The following is a 20,606-nucleotide window of genomic DNA, read 5'->3' as shown; positions in this document are numbered from 1 at the left end:
CCCCCTCCCCCACCACTCACTGCTTAAGCAAAGATCCCTTCCTCCTCTCTGCCCCAGCATGGGCCATAGCAAGCATGTGGTATGCTAGCTAATGCCAAGAGGTGTCTATGTGTGTGTGTCTTTCTTTCCAGTTTCACTGGGACAGGCAGACAGAACAGTGACTGCTTAGGGCATTTGGAGCTAATCAACAGGTCAGCTGGTAAGCTGTTTAAGAAGTTTGAAGTAATGTGGAAAGAGACTATTGTTTTGCTAATGGGGTGATAAAGACTGTTTTCAGTCCAGAGACAATGTCTGTCCAGTTTCAAACCAGTTCAGCCTTGTCAGGTTAGACTAACGTGCAAAGATTGAATCAATTTAGGCTCAGGCTCTTTGAATGTCTGTCCCTAGCCTGAAAGTTCTCTAACAGAAGCCATACAGAAACAGCTGCATTTGTGTGTGTGTGTGTGTGTGTGTGTGTGTGTGTGTACAAAAATGGTGGTCAGCTTGCAGGTGCTAGAAAGAAATTTGATATGGTAGGGTCTGAAGACTTTAAACAGCCCTTCCTGTCCCCATCCTTCTGCTCCTTTCTGTCTCCTCTCCTCTCTCCCTTAGTTTTCTCCTCAGTTTCCACTGTGCCTTTTACATTCCCTTTTAATCACTTGCCTTCTATAATTTAATCATTACTCTTTTTTTAAGGAGAATTGGGTAACATATTTAAATACAATCAGAAGTCGCCCTGACATTCACCTGAAACTTAAATGGAAATTTTTTGAGATGCTTCACTAGTGATTAGTTCCTTAGGGTGTTGTTACATGTCACACTTAGCACGTGTTATATTTAGATCCTACTAATATAACTTAGTTTTCAGAGCAATCACACATTAATGCTTACCGCAATCTAATATAGATTCATAGTACTACGCAATAGTCTCCAGTGTGATCCCAGGTTCAAGACCAAAATCAGCTGATTTTTGGTCTCAGCCCTGGGATCCCACCGAAGCTGGTCCAAGGCTCCTGTGTGGTGTGGGAACTGGATGCGACACCAGCACCTAACCTCTGCACTGCATGGGAGCTGTTTCAAAGTTCCAGTGCAGTGCATGGGCTGGAATCAACACTGGCACAGCACAGGACCTGATTCCAACCCATGTACTGCACTGGATTCTTGAACTGGCTCCTGTGTGGTGCAGCACCTGGGACCAGCTCTTGTGCCATCCAGTGTCCCTACCAGCCTCCTTGCCACACAGGAGACTTGAACCAGCAAGCCTACAGTATGGTGGGGTGAAAGGGTGGGAGCCTGGCAAACAGCTCTTTGTCAGGTTCTCACACCCCGCACCTACTATACTGGAGCCTTGCCAGTTCAAGGCACCACTACAGCAATTTCTTGATCATATTACTTCCATGGAACAGTCTGATACTAGCTCAGTTATATGTTAGATAATATGATCTGGAGTTACTCTTCTCTGGAAAAGGCTTAAATTTACCATGATGAAACGTAGCATGTGTTTCACTGCTTAAAGGCTCAGACACTAGTAATGTAAGTGTAATTACCACATGCTAAGTGCAACATGTAACAGTACCCTTAGTGTCAGCTATAGTTCCTGCATCAGTTTTTCCTTGCTGAACCATCCTGTGTTCTTGGTGACAGTTTACCCCTCCAGCTGAACTAAAGTGTTTTCCTTCCCACTGGACTAACCAGCACTTTTTCACCTTTTAGTACAAGGATTTCATAAAGTCCACTGGCCACATTCCTCTCTCCTGTGGTTTTGATATTTTCCCTTTCATAGTTTCACAGTTGGTAGGGTTGGAAGGGACCTGAGCAGATCAAGTCCGCCCCCCTGCCATGGCAGGAAAGAGTACTGGGGTCAAATGACCCCAGCAAGGTGTACATCTAGCCTCCTCTTAAAGACCCCCAGGGTAGGAGCCAGCACCACTTCACTTGGAAGTTGGTTCCAGATCCTAGCCGCCCTAACAGTGAAGTAGTGCTTCCTGATATCTAGCCTGAATCTACCCTCTGTCAGCTTGTGACCATTATTCCTGGTCACTCCTGGCAGTGCTCGGGGGAACAGGGACTCCCCTAATGCCTGCTGGTCCCCTCTGACTAGTCTGTATATGGCCACTAGTATCAGCCCTTTTGTATCAGCCTTTGTATCAGCCCTTTTGTATATGGCTGTTGTATCAGCCCTTTTGCTTTCAGGAGTCTACAAATACCCTATTACTTGCTGATTTCACAGGTCTTATAACTCTGATGCAGGAGAGACTTCATGGTTTTTCGCCATGCACCCCAGCACTGAGGCCCAAAATGATGTCCTTCACAGCCTCAAGTGCTCAAATATTACTCCATTTTTTTTCAGGGCTGCTTCCTATGTTTGCGTGCCTATTAGGCCTCTCTCTCTCTCTCACTTTCTCCCTTTTACTCTCTTTCTGAACTCTGCTTCTGAGACTCTATCTCTGTCATACTCACTTGTATCATGTCTCAGATGCCATTATGACAATATTCACAGTATACCCAGGCAGTATTCACATGGGAGCTCTATCAGCAACTTCTGCTCACTGCTGGTCTCCTTGTTAGCCTGAGGAAAATAAATTTGCCATGATATCATTTCCTTTTCAAAATGGGTCTGGCATAGAAACATGAGATTTAGCCCATATACTATGTAGGCCATCTAGTGGAAAGCTAAAAACTTATAGCATCTCATAACTGAGAACTGCTCCAGTAGAAGGCAAGCCTCTACATCACGTGTATTCAGTGTCCCTGTGTTTCAAAATGGTGGCAGGGGCGCTTTAACAAAAACTCGTTGACTCCTTAAACACATTTATTATTTTTAAATATCTAAGTATTTATTATTTTGATACTCAGATACATGTAAGCACAAATGAGGATAAGAAATGCAGAATGATTTTTCCTTTATAGTACGTGCTATCTGCCCCCAGTTGTCATCAGAATAAACAGTTGCATATTACTGCAAAATCCAGGCCTGAAAATTTCCCAAAGCCAAACCACAAAATTATATTACTTTCATATTACTCAATAGATTTAAAGCTCATCCAAATATCTAAATTTTTTACTCTGTTTCTCCAGCAGGTTTCCCATAGTATGGCTAATCATCGTTTGACCCCAGTACTCTACTCTTTCCTGCCATGGCAGGGGGTTGGACTAGATGATCTACTCAGGTCCCTTCCGACCCTAGAAACTATGAAACTATCAAGTGGAAGTTGGACTGATTCAAGTTATTCCACTGCAATCTCAGTTGGGGTGGGTTAAACATGATTACATATACCATTATTTTAGGCAATTAGATGAGTCTTTTCTTTCTATTGCTAATCCTTATCTCTTTACTCTTTCTCACTACTGAAGCTTGGATACTTACAACAAGATCTCTTTTTGTTTTACTGTTTCATCAACTCACCAGTATATCTATCTGTAAAGTGATCCCACCTGTGATTTACGCCACCAGAACTAAAACTTAACAATCCGTGAAATTTATTGCATATTGTTTGATTCATTTCTATTGAGCCACACAGAACATGAGCTAAATTGTAAATTTATCTCATATTGTTTTCAGAGTGAATGATTGGTCATAGTTCACATGCAAATCCGAAGCTACTGTAGGAATTTTAACTGCTTCATAAAAATTAGAGTCAGGGGTTTTCTGACAACTGCATCCACCTTCTTTAATTGCCTTATTTGTTTATTTATTTTAATAACCAATCTGAATGTAAAAATCTTCCTTCTGGCACACATTTTTGTTGCCTAAATACACAATAGCTTATTTTTAGACTTATTCTTTTTTTCCTAAGAAACGTAATGAACTGACAATGAAGCCAAAATATTTCCTTCCACTTAATAACATTACATTTCATGCTTCAGCCTTCTACCCATTTTTCCCATCTGTTTTAAACCTCATGCAGTGTGCTCCTTAATGTAGACTATTCTTCCTGTCTGTGTGATTTGAAAAAATTGATACCATTCAGTGCCAGAAGAATGTAAAGCACTCTCGGTCAGAATAACGGACATTTATGATGAAAATGGGGGGAGGAAAAGGGAGGGTGTGTGGGGAAGGGAGAGAGAGAGATGGAGAACAGAGGCCTTGTGGAAATTTACCTAGAGCACAGCACACAAAGCATTTATACACATACATCTTTGTCCTGCAACACGCTGGAGATCTGTTGCTTCGGAGCAGATTAATCGAGTCTGCTCCGCATGTCAGCTGAGGCAAACTGTGCTGCACCGTGTGCAGTTGTATAAGCAGTGAAATGCACATCAGAGAGCAGAAAATGGCAGTGGTGCACTTTTGAACTAAAGCACCTCCAAGGTGTTTTAGTTCAAAAGCATGCCACCACCATTTTCTCAGCACTGATGTGCATTTCACAACTTATACATCTGCGAGCGTCACAGCACCAGGCACTTTTCAAAGCACCTGGTGCTGCAGCACTTACATGTGTAAAAATGCCCATAGGTTTTTTTCAGGCAACATCCATAACCCCCACATTATCAGGCCTATGACAATGGTGCCAGCAACCACAGGATACTAATCTCTCCACTGTAGATTTGTTGAACTGGTTTATTGAACTGATTTGAAAGGCTTGAATCCTTTGAATTTTTATAAAAGGCCACAGAAAGGAAAATTTTTCATTAAGATATTTAATTCTATCCAAGTCCTATTCCAGCAACAGCTACAATCGTACTCACATAAGGAGGTATGGAGGAAGTCTGGGCCACTAGTTAGGGAGTTAGTTTAGGATAGGAGATATCTTTCTGGCTCCAAGTACCTGCTCTTAAACAGACTTTTTGACAACGTTTGGCAAGCTGCTTAGTTCTTTGTGATTCAGGCACCCAGCTTGAAAAGGAGGAGGATATACTTTCAAATTACAAGAAAGGTTTTGAAAAATCGAGGCTGATTAATTTTTGGAACAAACTGCCAATGGAAATGTGTTGATGATGGGTTCTCCATCTCCTGATGCCTTCAGGCCAAACTGCTTTAGCCAAACACAAGTTAAACTTTAGTCAAAAGCAAACTTATTTGGCTCAATACGGAAATACCAGAATCAAACTCAGTAGCCTGAGCTATACAGGAGAGTTAATGGAGATGATCTAATTGCCTGTTTTTGCTTAAAATTCATAAATTGAACTCTGGGCATCTATAGGTTTGAAAAGGTGAGCTTTAAGTTTAATGTTAAATTTTGATCTTGTGGTGATTTGCTTTGCTTTGTTTTGTTTTGTTTTCCTGGAAAAAAGAAAATCTTGTTCTTTTAAGGCACAGAATTCAGAATGTGCAGGCTTTATTCTCAGCTTTCTATCTTTCTGTTCCCCAGTTGTAAAAGGGGATAAGAGCATTTCTTTTGCATGATGTGAGGCACTCAGCTACCATGATAAAGAGGACCATTAAACAGTCACCAGATAGAGAAATATATTATTTTGCTTCTTGTAGAAATTTTGGACACAACCATTCAGTGTAAGGAAAACATAAAGGAAAACATGAAGTTCTGTCTCCCCCTACTGGCTGGGAGAATCTATAATCAGGAATTTGCATTTAGAAAAATCTCTCAAACAAAGAACACTACTGAGTAATGATCTCACAGTAATAGTAATTCAATAGACAAAGGAAAGCTCTAAAATAGCTGCCTACAGGTTTAAGATGGAAAGAATTAGGGCTGTGCAAAACAGCACCATTTCATTCAACTTCTGTTTTGATGGGATAGTGTTTCATTTTGAGTTTTGTTTCATTTCAAAACCACTGTTCCATTTCATTTTGTCAAAACCGTTTTGCTGTTTCATCCCTGTTTCGACATTTCGCCCATAGGCGATAATGGGGAAGCACAAAACTGCCTATACTTTTGTCATTTTTTGCCTGATTCAGATTAAACCTGCAAAGATAGTAGCTTCTTCTGAGACCATTAAGCCTACCAAGTAAGAAGGTAGGTCCAGCGGTTTCTGGGAAACTGCATCTCAAGCTGCTGGCAAGCAAAGCTTGTGACATGTGTGCGCGCGGGGGGTGGACGTGTGTTAAGGTGCAGCTGTTTTTATGTCCCTGCCCCAGGGCACTGGGATTGGAAGGGACCTCAGAGAAGGATCACAGTCACTGGCCAGCAACACAATCAATATCAGAGTAGTCCTTCCCCCCTCTTCCCCCTCCCCCTCCTTAGTTTCTGTTTCCTTGCAAGTAACCCAGCTTCAAAACTCAAAACATTTAGAAACTTTTGAAACATTTCAACTTCCTCCGTTTCATTTTAAAGCTGTTTCAAAGCCTTTCATTTCATTTCAATTTCACTGTTTCAAGCTCAAAACGAGTCAAAACAGCATCAAAATGAAATAGCTAGAGAAATTTCGCACAGCCTAGAAGGAATGCCACCCTTAGTCCTCAGGTAGTATAAACACATGTTGGCAGAAAGTTTGAATGACCAATAAGGTTGACCTTTGGGTCTCTGTGGAAAATGATGGTTATTACTGAGCTGCCTTGCAGCTGTAGCAGCCAGGGATATACCCATGTAGTATGAACTGGGAAAGTTAACCCTGCAAATAGAAGCTTTCTCTTCTAAAAACAAATTATTGCCTCATCAAAGTATGGTCAAGGATTTTGTGTTCATCTTTTAGGTTTCTGAAAGCAATAGATCACAACTTAGTGCAGGAAGCTAACTTTAAATTGCTGCAGTGATGTAAGTGCTTGTAGCAGGGCACTGAGGTGCCTGCTACTGGTGGAGTGTTAAGTAAAGGAATCCAGCTGCGGGTTGCCAGGGTAACCAGTGGGAGTCAGCTGACCAGAAGGGGCAGGGCCTGGCTCCCATATAACCCCAGGCTGAGGCCAGGCAGGGAGTCTCATGCTGTCAGCCAAGGGAGAAGGAACTTGGCCAGAGCAAACAGTGAGGAGAAGTCTGACTGCACGAGCAGCTCCTGATTGCTGTTATGAGGTGGAGAATTCCCTGATAGGGTTTGAATGTTGTTTAGCTGGACAGCTTAGATTTTTATGTTATAGCCCAGGGACTTGTGTTTTTGTGTTCGCTGTTTAGACAGGAGGACCGGGTGAAGCTATTAGGGGTTGGAGGAGGCCTCATAGGGGCTCCACAGTAGCGTGGGGACCCCAGCGCCAGAGACGGCACAGCATTCAGGGGTGCACTGACCCCAACTCCAAAAAGGGGAGTGAAGAATCAGAGGCCAGGTAAGGCTGAGGCCACCTGAGCCCTGCAGGGGGTTTGAGACCCTGAGGAGGAGATTTGGGGGCAGGCATGGCTACAGCCACCTGATCCCCAAGGTGGCAGTAGCCCCAGAGAGGGGGCAGTGGGAGAAGCCCCAGAAAGGGGCATCGATTGACAGGTGCCAGGTAGCACAGTGGTGAGACAAACCAGAGAGCCGGTGAGGCACGGGGTGCGAGACAAGCCAGAGCACCTGTGGAGTGCGGAGAGTGAAACAGGCCAAGTAATGTCCGGGACATCTGCAAGGCTTGGGCTGCAATGTAAGGGGAGGAAAGGAGCCACAGATAGCACTCCCTGGCATCGGAGCAGAAAATGGGCAGCCTCCTGCTTAATTAACATCCTCTAATTAAGCAAGTAATGACAAGGCATGGCAGGTGAGAAGGCAGGCAGTTGGCCCATAACAGGTGGGCAGGGTCACTAGTGGGCAGACCCCAAAGAGGCACACCTGTCACAGTGCTATACACCTATCATATTTTCAGAAAGGTAACATGCTGTTCCTCCTACTGCAGTTTCCTTATTGAAGAAAAAGACGCATCTGATTAAATAAAGTGGTCACAGTATGTAAACTTCCTCAGCATGTTTGTGCTCTGATGAGAAAAGGGCAGTTGGGAACAGACATTGAACCTTCATGCTAAATGAAGCAGCCAATACAACTAAATTACCTGCTACCTTTGCTTTTTATATTTACATGGAAACAATATATCCAGGAAGAAGTTGACATTTTATCTTTGAAAAAGCTTATTTTAAACTAATAATGCGCATTGGCAATACCAATTGAATGTGTACAACTTATTTACAATCTCTCATTGCTTTCATAAGTAGGTGGGAGGGCTGAATTATATGAAAACCATTTCTTTTCTGTGAGATGCAGTAGAATTTTAACGAGCCTCACTTCTTCTCAGCATGATCGCTAAAATAAATGTGTGATCTATAATCACATTTTTAGTTAACTCAGCACTTGAAATTATGCATCAGCTCTCAAGAGTATAATTCACCAACCATGATGAACATGCAGTAACTTGCTAATCATTGCCTTCTGACTTCAACTATTTCAAATCATGATTATATAAGCATCATCCTCTTTTTATAATAAGGATGGTAAAGGGTTATGTGGTACATCCATGGAGGTATCAGGAGTGAATGCTGGGATTCAAATACCTCACCTGAATGGGTAGGACAAACCATCAACCTGAGGTTGTAACAGTAGCAATGTTAACAATGATACTGTTACCAATTCCCTAGGTGGATCTAAAGAAGTGTTTGTAATTAAATGTGGCATACAATTGAGAAATGGAGCCTGTCAATAAGGATTTTTAGGTCCCATTTCCAACTTTGTCACTGATTTGCTATTCTTCTATATTGTATGTGTGCCCTACCACCACAGTTATTGATTTTTTTTCCAGTATGTATCCTTGGTGAGGTCTTCCATGATCCATGCTTCCTCAAGAATCTAGAAAACTAACAAATGTTCCAAAGTCAGTATTTTACCAAAGTCACATCTGTCTGTGTGACTAGTGTGACCCACTTCTATATCCTGTCTTTTGACCTGAGCAAAATAACATGCAGAACTAGTCCCTGAGTTTTTAACAGTAATGTTCCCAATTACTTGTCTTCCAATTACTATTTGCCTAAGTTCTCATATGGTTCTAAAAGCCTTGCTATATTAGCACATACTAAAATTATTAAGCGTGCCATATGGATATTTCTCCCTCTTCATCTTTCTTATTACAGTCAGCTGCAACGTGATTTGATTTATTTTATATTATATTATTTTACTGCTGGTTCACTTAGTCTGATTGCTTATAATTGCAGTGTTTTTGTGACAAGCCTGTATATTGTAATTGTGAACAGGGGGTATCTCCCAATGGTAAAACTTGATCCCTTGAATTCCTCTATAAAATTGTTAAACAATGACAAAATAAGGGCATCTTCACTTTAGCATATGAAATTTGAGATGGCTGTTTGAAATTTGTACTTTATGATTGCAAATAGTTCCAGCATTACACAGGTCATCCCAAAATTGAAAGGTTATCTCAGCTTAATTGTAGCACTTCTCACTTTGAGTAATGAAAAAATATTCATCTAATGAATACTTTATACAGAAGCCTCAGTTAATTGCAATCCATGTGACAGTACTTGAAAGTCCATTCAGTACTTTGCTCACTGTTTGCATAGACAGATTTGAATATAAATACCTTTTAAGAAGAACATTTCTAAACTCTGTTAATTTGGCACTGGATCGAACTGCAGGGATTTGACTGTATTTTGACATTTCACTCACGGATAGCTGAGACCATAAGTCAGCAGGGTAGCAATAAAGAAAACATTTAATTTAGAACTACTGATGCCTAAGGGGCTTGTGTGTGCTCATGAAATGAGTGGATTGTGAAAAAAGAAAACCTCAAATAACATTTTTCCCAGAGCCCCTGTACAAAATTAATTAATTAACTAAACTCAAATTGGCAAATAATGCTCATAGTATTGTTTAAGTGCAAGTCACCAGTATCATTTTATTTGTAGTAATTACAGGAGATTAATACATTCCAATAAATATTAGCTCATTTACCTATTTTTTGTTACTAGAGTATGAATAATTTAAAATAAAGCAACTAACAACATCAAACAATTTCCATAGACTGCATTGGTTGTTTTTCAGTATATATCTCATTTGTCTGCTTGCTATTTCTTATACGCAAGCAAGTTGTTTTAAAGCTGGGGGCACTACCTCTGACTGACCTAGACTAAACTGCAATCTGATCTGTAAAATTGGACACAAAGGAGAATAAAACACAGACACCAAGATGGATCTCTAGAAGGTTGTAACTTCATTGACTTTTAACTTTAATGTTAAGGAAAGGCCAAATTCCCTAGAAAATACAAGGCATTTTCCTCAGTCCACTGCAGTTTTAAATTCCCTTTATGTCAAAAATCAGTAGCTATTGAGTGGAGTCCCACTCCAATTCAGCATCATCCCTAGGATTCAGTTCCCTTCTGTTTCTTTGCCACTCCCCCAATAAGGGACAGTGAGGCTGCGCACCAGGAATGCAAAGAGTTAAGGTCTCACTTTTTTTTCCTTCCAGTTTAAGAATATCCACTGCTTATCTTCCCAGTCTGTTATTCACCTTTACATCCAGTACTTGTCACCTACATCTGTCACAAGCTGTAACAAAACAGCCAACACCAGTAACAAGCCATCAACTTTTATATTGATAAACTGTCTTTACTCCTTATTAACCATGTCTTATAACTAGGAAGCTGTGTGGAAGAGGGAAAAATACCCGCTGCCTACCATATCAATCCTGCAAGCTAGCAATCAGACCACAACAACTTGGAAGTGTGGTTCAAAGCATGGCTCCATTAGCAGTCATGGCAGTAACCCCAGCAGGACAGCTACTGCCTGCTCTAAGGGGAAGAGGAAAGGCATGAGAACCATTCAGCCTTCCCTTTGTCATCCCCACCTAGCTAATGGCAGCAGGAAGAGGTGCAACATTACCACCATCTTAAATTCACCCTTGTCCCCACTGGAGTGATGGGGAAAGCAATGATGGGGGCTATGTGAGGGATCAGACCCCTGCTCTTTACTCCCCTGCCCCTGGTCCTCCTCCCTATGCCTGCCCCACTTCCTAGCAGTACTTTAAGGCTGAAACTCCTGTTTCAATGGTTTAACAGAGTTGGTGATGGCCTTGGGTATTCTAGAAATTGGATGCAAGTTAAGAAATAGAAACCTTTTCGAAAGCCTTTTCCAGCTCTGCTTTCCATTAGCATGTGCTCTCATATATATGCGTTACTCATTACTCAACCTTTTGTCCTCCCTAAGGTACCACTTTATTTAACAAGGCAAGGTGCACAGTTCTTTGCAAGCATAACAAAAAAAAAAAATAAAGAAAAAAGGAGTTTTGCTCTTAACAGCAATACTGTTACTCATTTTTTTACATAAATAACTGGCTAAAATTAGGTCATTTTGGTTAAACGGAGAAAGTGATGATGAAACCAGGTATTTTTGATGAAATCCAGCGTAATTACAAAAACTGTATAAAGTCCAGATTCCCTCTACAAAGGTGGAATAAAACAACAGAACATTTCTTTTTATAACTCACAATTCCAAGCCTCAACCAGCACACAGCTTTAAAAAGTTTTCCCTCTCTGTAATGGCTTTCCTCTCTCTCATATAAAACCCCTTCACTCTCAATACTTAATGAAATTCTTCTACCTGCATGTTTTGGGCTGTGATATGCCTCTATGCTTTGAATGGAGGCTTCCACTGCTTTAGCTACCTGCCACCATGAACAAGCTTACCAGTTTCTTACATTATTTTCCAAACAAAGTGTTTCAGTGAAGTTTAACCCACACAATCCACAATTATGCTGACTTCTCAAATAAAGAATTAAAATCTCTCTAGCAACCTGCATGCAGATCGGAATAGGGCTGTTCAGAACTGTCAAGAGAATGCTACTTGCAAACACACCTGTAAGAGTGTCATGGATTGTGTAGTTTGATTCAAGTCAAACAATGCCAAATTTACTTCTGGAATAATTTGTTCTGCAGTTCCACAAATGTCCTAAACTTCCTACCTAATGAGGCATGCCTTTTCTTTTTGAGGGTAAGAAAATGATTGTTCAAGGTTTTTGGAGAAGTGTGGCACAGGACAAACCAGTGGTTCAAATGTGATACAATCCTCATTTCCTCCTAAACTCTGAACATGCATGTCCCATATCCCCTATGAAGGATCCCTTTGTAGGCTACAATGTCTCTGTTTCTTTTACAAGAAGTTGAGCTGAATGTTGTCAGCCAAAAGAGAAGTTAGGTATTCTATTTCCAACTAGAACATTTAATACACAGAATTTTTAAAGTTTTCCAGTGTGTTGCTCTGCATTTGGAAAGTGATTATTCATTGAGACCTCATCTTCTGAGGCTAAGTTAATTTTAGCGCAGCTTGAGATGTGTAATTGAGGCTGAGGAACTTGTAATTCCTTTTATTTAAAATAACTGTTATCTCAATTCCTATCACCAGCTTCTGAAAATAATTTATTTGTTCATATTCTTTTTCATTTTTAAATACCCTTCATGCAGCCATGACCTAATATGGCCCTAATGAGCAGTTGTATTTTCCAGAGTGAATGCCAATTCTGTTTCATGATGCAGTCTTGTGTTTGATCCCTTTTATTATTCAAATGAATATCTGATAAATGATGAATGAGAGCTGGCATTTAGTTTTAATTAATTGCATGGGGTAATCAGATATGGCCAAATGACTACAGTATCTGAAAAGTATATGTATGAAATTTTCTTTTTAGTGTTTTTTATATTTTATATGTGCATACAGCACAAAGCAGGGGCCTCAATTTAAATATGCAGCAACATTAATAAAGATCCAGTTATGACCTGATACTGAAAAATTTAGTCTTCCATAGACATTCACAGGAACATTCTTTTTTCCTTTTAAAGTTTAACATTCTGCAGGCAGCTTAAAACTAATAAAACAAACTGACATAGATCTATTCTTATTCATTACATTTCAATAAGTAAGTACAGATCTGTAGTAATTTTTCTCATGTCTAATTACTGTAGATTTCCTTTTGGCAATATTTATGGCAAGTATCTAGAACATTTGAATTAACAGTTGCCATCAAGTTTAGTTAACATGATACCAGTACTTTAATTTTTACATTTCCATCTTCACATTTCAACTTTCAAACTTTCAGCTGTAAACAGATTCAAAAGAATATAGTTTAATAGGGTTGTACCAAATAATTCAATAGATTTCATAGATTGCATAGACATTAGGGGCTGGAAGGGACCTCATGAGATCATTGGGTCCATCCCCACAACCATAGGCAGGAAGTCAGCTGGGATCAACAGACCCAGCAAAAAATATATCCACCTGTTTTATGAAAGAGTCTAGAGTAGGTGCTTGCACCATGTCTGGGGGGAGTTTGTTCCAGGCCCTGGACACATGCACAATAAAGAACTTTGTTCTGCTGTCTAGTATAAATCGGCCTTCCTAGATTTTATGGCCATTAGACCTTGTTATCCCTTGGGGAGCTATGGTGAACAGCTGTTCTCCCAGGTCCTGATGTACCCCTTATGTACCCCTTGTAGGCTGCCACCAATTCCCCACCCTACCTTCTCTTCTCCAGACTGAAGAGTCCCATGTCCCTCAGCCTCTCCTTGTACAGCCATCCCTCCAGACCTTGGATCATATGAGTGGCTCTCCTCTGGATTATCTTGAGCTTCTCCACATCCTTCCAGAAGTGGGGGGCCCAATACTGCATGCAGTACTCTAGCTGCAGTCTCACCAGGGATGAGTAAAACAGGAGGATGACTTCCCTGGTTTTGCTTGAGATCCATCAGTGAATGTATGCCAGAGTTTGGTTTGCTTTGCCAGCCACAGCATCACATTGGTGGCTCATATTCATCTTGTGGTCAATCAAGACCCCCAAGTCCCTTTTGGTCGTGATGCTAGTAAGCATAGTACTGCCGAGCCTGGAAGTATGTTAAGGGTTCTTCCTACCAAGGTGCAACACCTTACACTTCTCTACATTGATGGCTATCAAGTTTTGGTTGGCCCACCTTGAGAATGTGTCCAAATTGGGCTGAATTCCCCAGTCTGTCCTGCAGTGTGACCGCCCTCCCCCATAATTTGGTATCATTCACGAACTTGGCCAGTTCACATCTGAATCCTGAATCCAGATCATTGATGAAGAAGTAAAGCCCAAGTACCAAGTCCTGAGGGACTCCACTGGTCACCCTGTCCAATGTTGAATTGCTCCTGTCAACTAGTACTCTATGGGTCCAACTCCATAGCCAGTTGCCTAGCCATCAGACCATATGATGATCAAGGCCACAGTTCCCCATTTTAACCACAAGGACATCATGGGGAACTAGGAAAAAAGGCTTTCTTGACATTCAGATATATGACATCCACATCATCTCCTTTGTCCAGGGCACATGTTACCTGGTCATAGAAAGAGATGAGGTTGGCCAGGCAAGACCTGCCAGTCACAAAGCCATGTTGGCAGGCATTCAGAAGCCTGGATGGATGGATCCCTTGACAATTTTCTCCAGGATTTTTCCAGGGACAGATGTCAGACTGACTGGTCTACAGTTCCACAGGTCATCCCTCCTCCTGTTCTTGAAGATAGGGACCATGTTGTCTCTTTTCCAGTCATCTGGGAACTCACCTAAGTGCCACAAATTTTCAAATATCTCTGCCAAGCACGATGCAATGATGTCTGCCAGCTCCTTCAAGACTCTTGGATGCATTCCATCTGGGCCCGTGGACTTGTGAATGTCCAGTTCCTCAAAGTGTTCCCTCACCTGATCCACATTGATTTTGGGCCCATTGCCCACTCCCAGAATGGTTTGTCCCAATCCTGACAATGTGATCCTCCTGGGAAGGTGGAAAACTGATACAAAAAAGTCATTTAGGAGATTGGCCCTTTCTTACGTGTCAGATGTCAGTTGCCCTGTTGGGTCTCACAGGGTCCCAGTGCTATCTTTGTTTTTTTTCCAGCTTCCCACATATCTGAAGAAGGACTTTTTGTTGTCCTTGATTCTCATAGCTAGCCTTGAGTTCAGTTAGTGCCTTGGCTCTTCTTGACCACTCTTTACAGGTGTGGGTGAGTGCAGAGTAATCCTCTTTGATGATGCTTCCTGTTTTCCAGGTGGTGTAGGCCCATTGACTGCATTTCTTGAAAGATGGTATGGCTTTCCTCTGTGGTTCTAGGATTATGTTTTTGAGAGATGACCATTCTTCATGTACTCCCTTTTCTGGAGGAGTATGACCTGTAATTGCCTGTCTGACCAATTATCTCAGTTTGTAAAAGTCAGCCTTCCCAAAGTTAAGGACTTCTGTTTTACTGAGGGGTTTGCCTGCTCCTTGGTGAACTAAAAAGGTGACCAGTTCATGGCCACTGTCACCAAGCTTCCTCTCAATTCTCAGATCGCTCACCAAGTCCTCTGCTTTAGCCAGGACCAGATCAAGCAATGTCAATTCTCAGTTAGGCGCTACATATGCAGTTGTTCTATTTAGGGTTGTGCATCATATATGTCTAAACCAGAATTAAAAAGGATGCTGATAACACAGAGTTAAAAGAAACTAGTACAAGCATGCAAGTGGAAAGCCCCTAAAACAAGTGCGCATGTCCAGGCACGCGTCACATACGCGGTCAGTACATGATTGAGTGAGGTAGTTAAATTGGCAGAGTACGCATGCCCAGTCATGCACTAAGCAGACAGCCATTATGTAATCAGACTGGAACATTCCACAAAGGGGACCGTATGATTGGCTACTTGAAAAGTATTTAAGTCAGTGCGTTTCCGCCCAAGGCAGAAACCAGCTCTCACTAAAACCCAGCTCACACGAGCCCAGAGCTACCTCACAGGCTGGCCACTTGTGATCGTTTCTCCGCCACCGTTCTCTCCCGGCATACCCCACCCTCGCATGCTCGAATTTGATCTGATTAGCGACTCGTCCGTCTACTAGCTATCGATTGAACTATGAAACTATGATTGGTTCATTTCACAGCTGTCGTTGCAACCAAGCTTGACCTGCACTACACTGTTTCCTGGTAACGTAAGTAAAGAAAATAAAAGTTTTTTTTTCAACCATACGAGTATCAACCCCCTGACTCTCCGCCACTAGCCCCCACCTCACCTGCCCGATCGTGTCAGCCCAGACTGTGACCATCCAACTTGGTCACCACAATATACAAGTCCAAAATCAGTATTAACTAGTTATACTTTTATTGTATATTTGATAATATTCATTCTTATTTATAATTAATCCCAAAATATAATCTAAATATGAATGGACAGGCATTCTGTAAAATGAATTAAAAGCAAGCTTGAAATGACATGAGGAGGAAAAAAAACAGCCTTATGGCATTTTGAATTACAAAATGACATGGATGTGATCACCCAACATTGTTTAACGCAGTGCTACAAGTTAGTATCACTACAAAGAATTAATGCAATGCTGTATGTGGTTGTGCTAAGACAGCTGAATAGTAGAAAATAAATTAGAAAGAGGAAATAGAGATATTTGGAGAAGAAGGAAAAATAAAATATACAAAAAAATACACACCTAAAATCAAAAAGAAAATTTAATCCAAAGCACATTAATCATTCAGAGTCAATATTCAATATTTTTAGAGTTGCTTGATTTGACTGTGTCCTAATCTGGGTAATGCCAGTTAGAATGAAATGCTCAGATTATTATTGGTCTGGAGCCAATTTCTTAGCTGGCATCCTAATCAAAGTAATGAAAATCCCGAAAGAACAGTTCATAAACCCAACGTCTCTATATTGTTTTTGAGGGTACTGAACCACTGACTTCACCTTGTATCCCCCCCACAAAAGAGAAAGTGGGGTGGTTTGTACGCATCAAGATGGTATATAAAGAGTCTGGGATATAAAACATTGGGCCTTTCTCAGAATAAGGACAGATAGCCTTCTCTGGGTTTTTGGAACACTTTGATGCTACTTTCAGCATCAACAGATAATTCTACAGGGGCTGATGGCTTTGGGTTTCACTTGTTTCGTTTTGTTTTGTTTTTTTACCTTTAGGGTGCTTTTAAGCTAGGAGAAAAATAGGTCCTGTTATTATTACTCACTTTTACAGAGTGCTTCCACTTTTACTTCCTTGTCTTTTTAAGTGAATTTAAAGTCATATCTGTCATTTCTAAGTAAGGATGGAAAAGGGCTACAAGATTTGGCCATTAGTGCTCGAAAACAGTATCTGTTTGAAAATGGTTGAGAATGAAAACATACATTTTTCCAGTGAATAAGAATATGGAATGTATTGGCAGCATTTGTTTGCTCATGTTGCCTCATGTAATTATGCTGGTGAGCAAGAGCTCTATTCAGTCTAAGTCAATGACAGATGATGAAAGTTCATTCTTTTCTCTCTTGGGTTGAGACTGCCAACAAGGGACCATGGGTAGATCCAGAGGGGGGTGTAGTGGTGTGAATGCACCCCACTTTCAGTTGATACTGATCAAAGACTTTTTTTAAGTCGCAAAAGCAAGTAAGAATCCCCCCAACCCTTCCTCCCCCATGGTCAGCGGTACCTCCCTTCACTTCCTATCCCCTTCCTGTACCTGTCACTGCTGCTATCCCCAGCTGCCTCAAAAGTGGAGTAGCTCTAGAACTAGTCCTGCATGGCTTCAGCTGATCTCTGTGGAGAGTCAGGCTTAGCTGGGAACAATGGCAGTAGTGGAAGGCAGCTGGTTTCTCCTCCCTGCCCAGTCCCCCAGGTGTTTTTTTGCCAGCCTGGGAGCAGGCTCAGAGAGGAAAAACCCTTCTGCCACTGCTACTGTCCCTGGCTAAACCCAACTCCCCAAGAAGCCCAGCTAGAGCAATGCAGGAGCAGCTGTAGAGCCTTTCCTCCACCACCCACATCAGCCAGGGAATGCACGGGCAACAACAGCAACTGACTGGGGGTGGGAGTAGGAGGGGAGTTGAGGGGATGTGCCACTAAGCATGGAAGGGAACAGAGGGGGGACCAGGAGGTAGGAGGGAAGTTTCTTACCTAATTGGATGACTTTATAAAAGTCCCCACCTTCTGTTTCCAGAGGGCAGTCTGCCCAGGGTGACATGGGGGGAAAGCTGTGAGTGGGGGTTGCAGCCACCTTTGCAGTGCTGCTTGTTGCTGCCACCCCCTTAACAAAGTCCTTGATTTTCTCCTGCAAGGGGCAATAGTGACTGCTAACTGTGATGATGGGACTATGGATGGATTACTTTATGTTCATACTTCTCTGTTAGGAAATGGACTAAAAGAAGAAGTTCATGTCATTCTGGACACCAACAAATTATCAAAAGACACCCTTTTTTGTTCCTGAAAGGGCTAGGTCAAACAATATTTTTAACAGTTGGTGCTTTAAAATCACCTTCCTTTCCAGGGCACTTGAGAAAAAACTAGTATTGATTTAAAATGTCGTTGTTAAAATATCGATCAGGGATGTCTGTGCTTGCATTAACTTTTTCTGTTCTTACCTATGTTTGTATACTTTTTCTAGCTTTATTTTCTTAACCAACTTTCCTCATTCCTTTATACTTCTGTATCTCCTTTACCAGTCAATCTCCCTTACGTTACCTGCTTAAGTGAGGATTCTGTTTAACATAAATCTTGTGATTTAAAAACAAAACTCTGATGTCCAGGACACCCAGATTATTTGGACAAACACAGTAACATAAAAACATAAGAGTGCTATAAAATGATGTAGACTAAAAGCAAAGTCATTTTGAATCTTACAGGATGTGATAATATGAAGAAGAAACAGGAAATGCCATATAGGGACAGACCAAGCTGGCATAATTTCCCATATGAGATTATGCTTGTCTTTCAGATGCAAACAGAAGTCTCTGACTTGTCAACCAAAGCTAATGATCATTTTATAGACACCACATCTATGGAGGGTAACAGAAATGGTATTTTTTTACTAATATTAATAAGGGTTTCTTTTTATGTTACTTCACCTCTAATATACCGTAGAGGTGCAGTTTATAAACTAAGGATGTATCTACACATGCTATTACTGCACATTAATGAACTCCAGAGCTTTTTCTTCAGAGTTTATTGCTCCTGGGCATTCAGTTTGAATGTGCACCTGGGAGCAATTGCTCTGGAGTTTATTCATGTGCAGCACATGGAGCCGGGTCAGAGCAGGGGGCTGAGGCTCAACATGCTGCAGAAGGTCTGGCTAGGGCATGAAGGTGCTTCAGTAAGGGGCTAGCTGGCAGGCAGCCCCCACACTGAAGCACCCTTATTCCCCAGCCAGCCCCTCCAGTGTCTACACATGCACTTCTGCACAGTAAATTAATTCATTCCAGCTTAATAGGGGTGCACATGTAGATGCTGAGATGTTTACAGCACAGCTAATTAGTCAACTCTGCAGTAAACATCACGTGTAGATGCGCCTTTACTGAATCAGAGATGCATAAGCTTTCATGAGCAACAGCTCATTTCAAAAGGTATACCTCTACCTTGCTCTCTGCCTGACTTCAGGCTAACTACCTCTCTCTAAAATCCTGGTTCAAATATTGCTCAGATAATTAGTGATAAGCTGTTTGGGGGGCTGTGTGGAATGATCTGATAAACTCAGTCTGCTCTCTGAGTGAATGTCACACATCACAAATAAATCCTTCAAAGAAGGCACAATTGTTTTTCTTGCTGAGTGTGTGGACAAAGAAGCCAAAAGCTGAAAGCCACAGAAAGTGATTGCTTTTCCCTTTATATAAAGGTGATCCTTTCAAAGCATTGCTGAGTGGTGGTGTTATGCTGGAGTGAAGAAAGCCTTTTTTCCTAAAATGTTCAATACTTTATAAAGTTTGATTTAAAGCTGAAAACATCCAAAACATTTAAAAATAATATAAAGCTATATATTAACTGCAAAGTTAAAAGAATATAAAGTTGTATGATTATGTAATTTTATGCATGCGTTCTAACTTTGTTTATAACTAATAGCATGTAGCAGCTTATGAGTAAAAGTGAAAAAATCACTTTAAAAATCAGTTTATACTAACCAGTTCTACAAGCCTCCTAGACATCAACATCTACCCTTTATTCAGGGTAAATAATTATGGATGCCCATTTTATGTCTAAAGACTGTGTTACTATATAACAGATTTTGAATTGTGGAGATTTTATTTTATTTAGAATGAGCACAGTGTTTTTCTCCAACACATTAACTGAAAAATGGAATCCTTTTTCACTGAGAACAAGTGAAAAACCACAATTATACCTAGACTGAATTCCACAGTGGGATATTAAATGGCTGATGTTGAGCAATTTAGCTACAGAACAAGATGTGTTGCCAGGGTTGGCCACAGCAAATTTTGCATTTCCTAGTAAGAAAACACTGTTATTTAAAGAAGTAAATGAACACACAAACACTGAGGTGATATACCTCAACTAATAGCACCTTGCAAGTACTTTGTGTTGAATGCTCTGAGCTTGCACAACATTGCTTTTTGTAAGAAAAACAGATTTTTAATCACTAGGTAAAATGAGGGAAAGTTTATTTTTGTTCTAAAATCAGTTGTGTGAATATAAGCATACTTCACTACCACTCATATTAACATCTGTCTAGGACACGGCCAAAATCTATGGTTAATTAAATTATTTAATTAAGATATGCAAACAGATAACTAAGGTGTACAAACAGATAGAAGTGATACTCTAATACAAATAATCATTATGAAAGAAACTGGGAGTATTTTGCTATGAGTACTTTATTTCTGTTACTTAGTACCTTATCTGTAGTATGTAAGCATTTCAGAATATGTAATGTTTATATTCTCATAGAATCATAGAAAAGGAGGGGTGGAAGGGACCTGAGAGGCTGATCTAGTCCAAATCCCTGCCCAAGGCAGGATCATTCCTATCCAAACAATCCCATATAATTTCTTGTCTAGCACATTCCTAAAAATACACAGTGA

This window comes from Gavialis gangeticus, unplaced genomic scaffold (genome assembly GCF_001723915.1).
Source record: "Gavialis gangeticus isolate Ggan-Ray unplaced genomic scaffold, GavGan_comp1, whole genome shotgun sequence".
NCBI classification, from domain to species: Eukaryota; Metazoa; Chordata; order Crocodylia; family Gavialidae; genus Gavialis; species Gavialis gangeticus.
Note: the sequence above shows the minus strand (reverse complement) of the source record.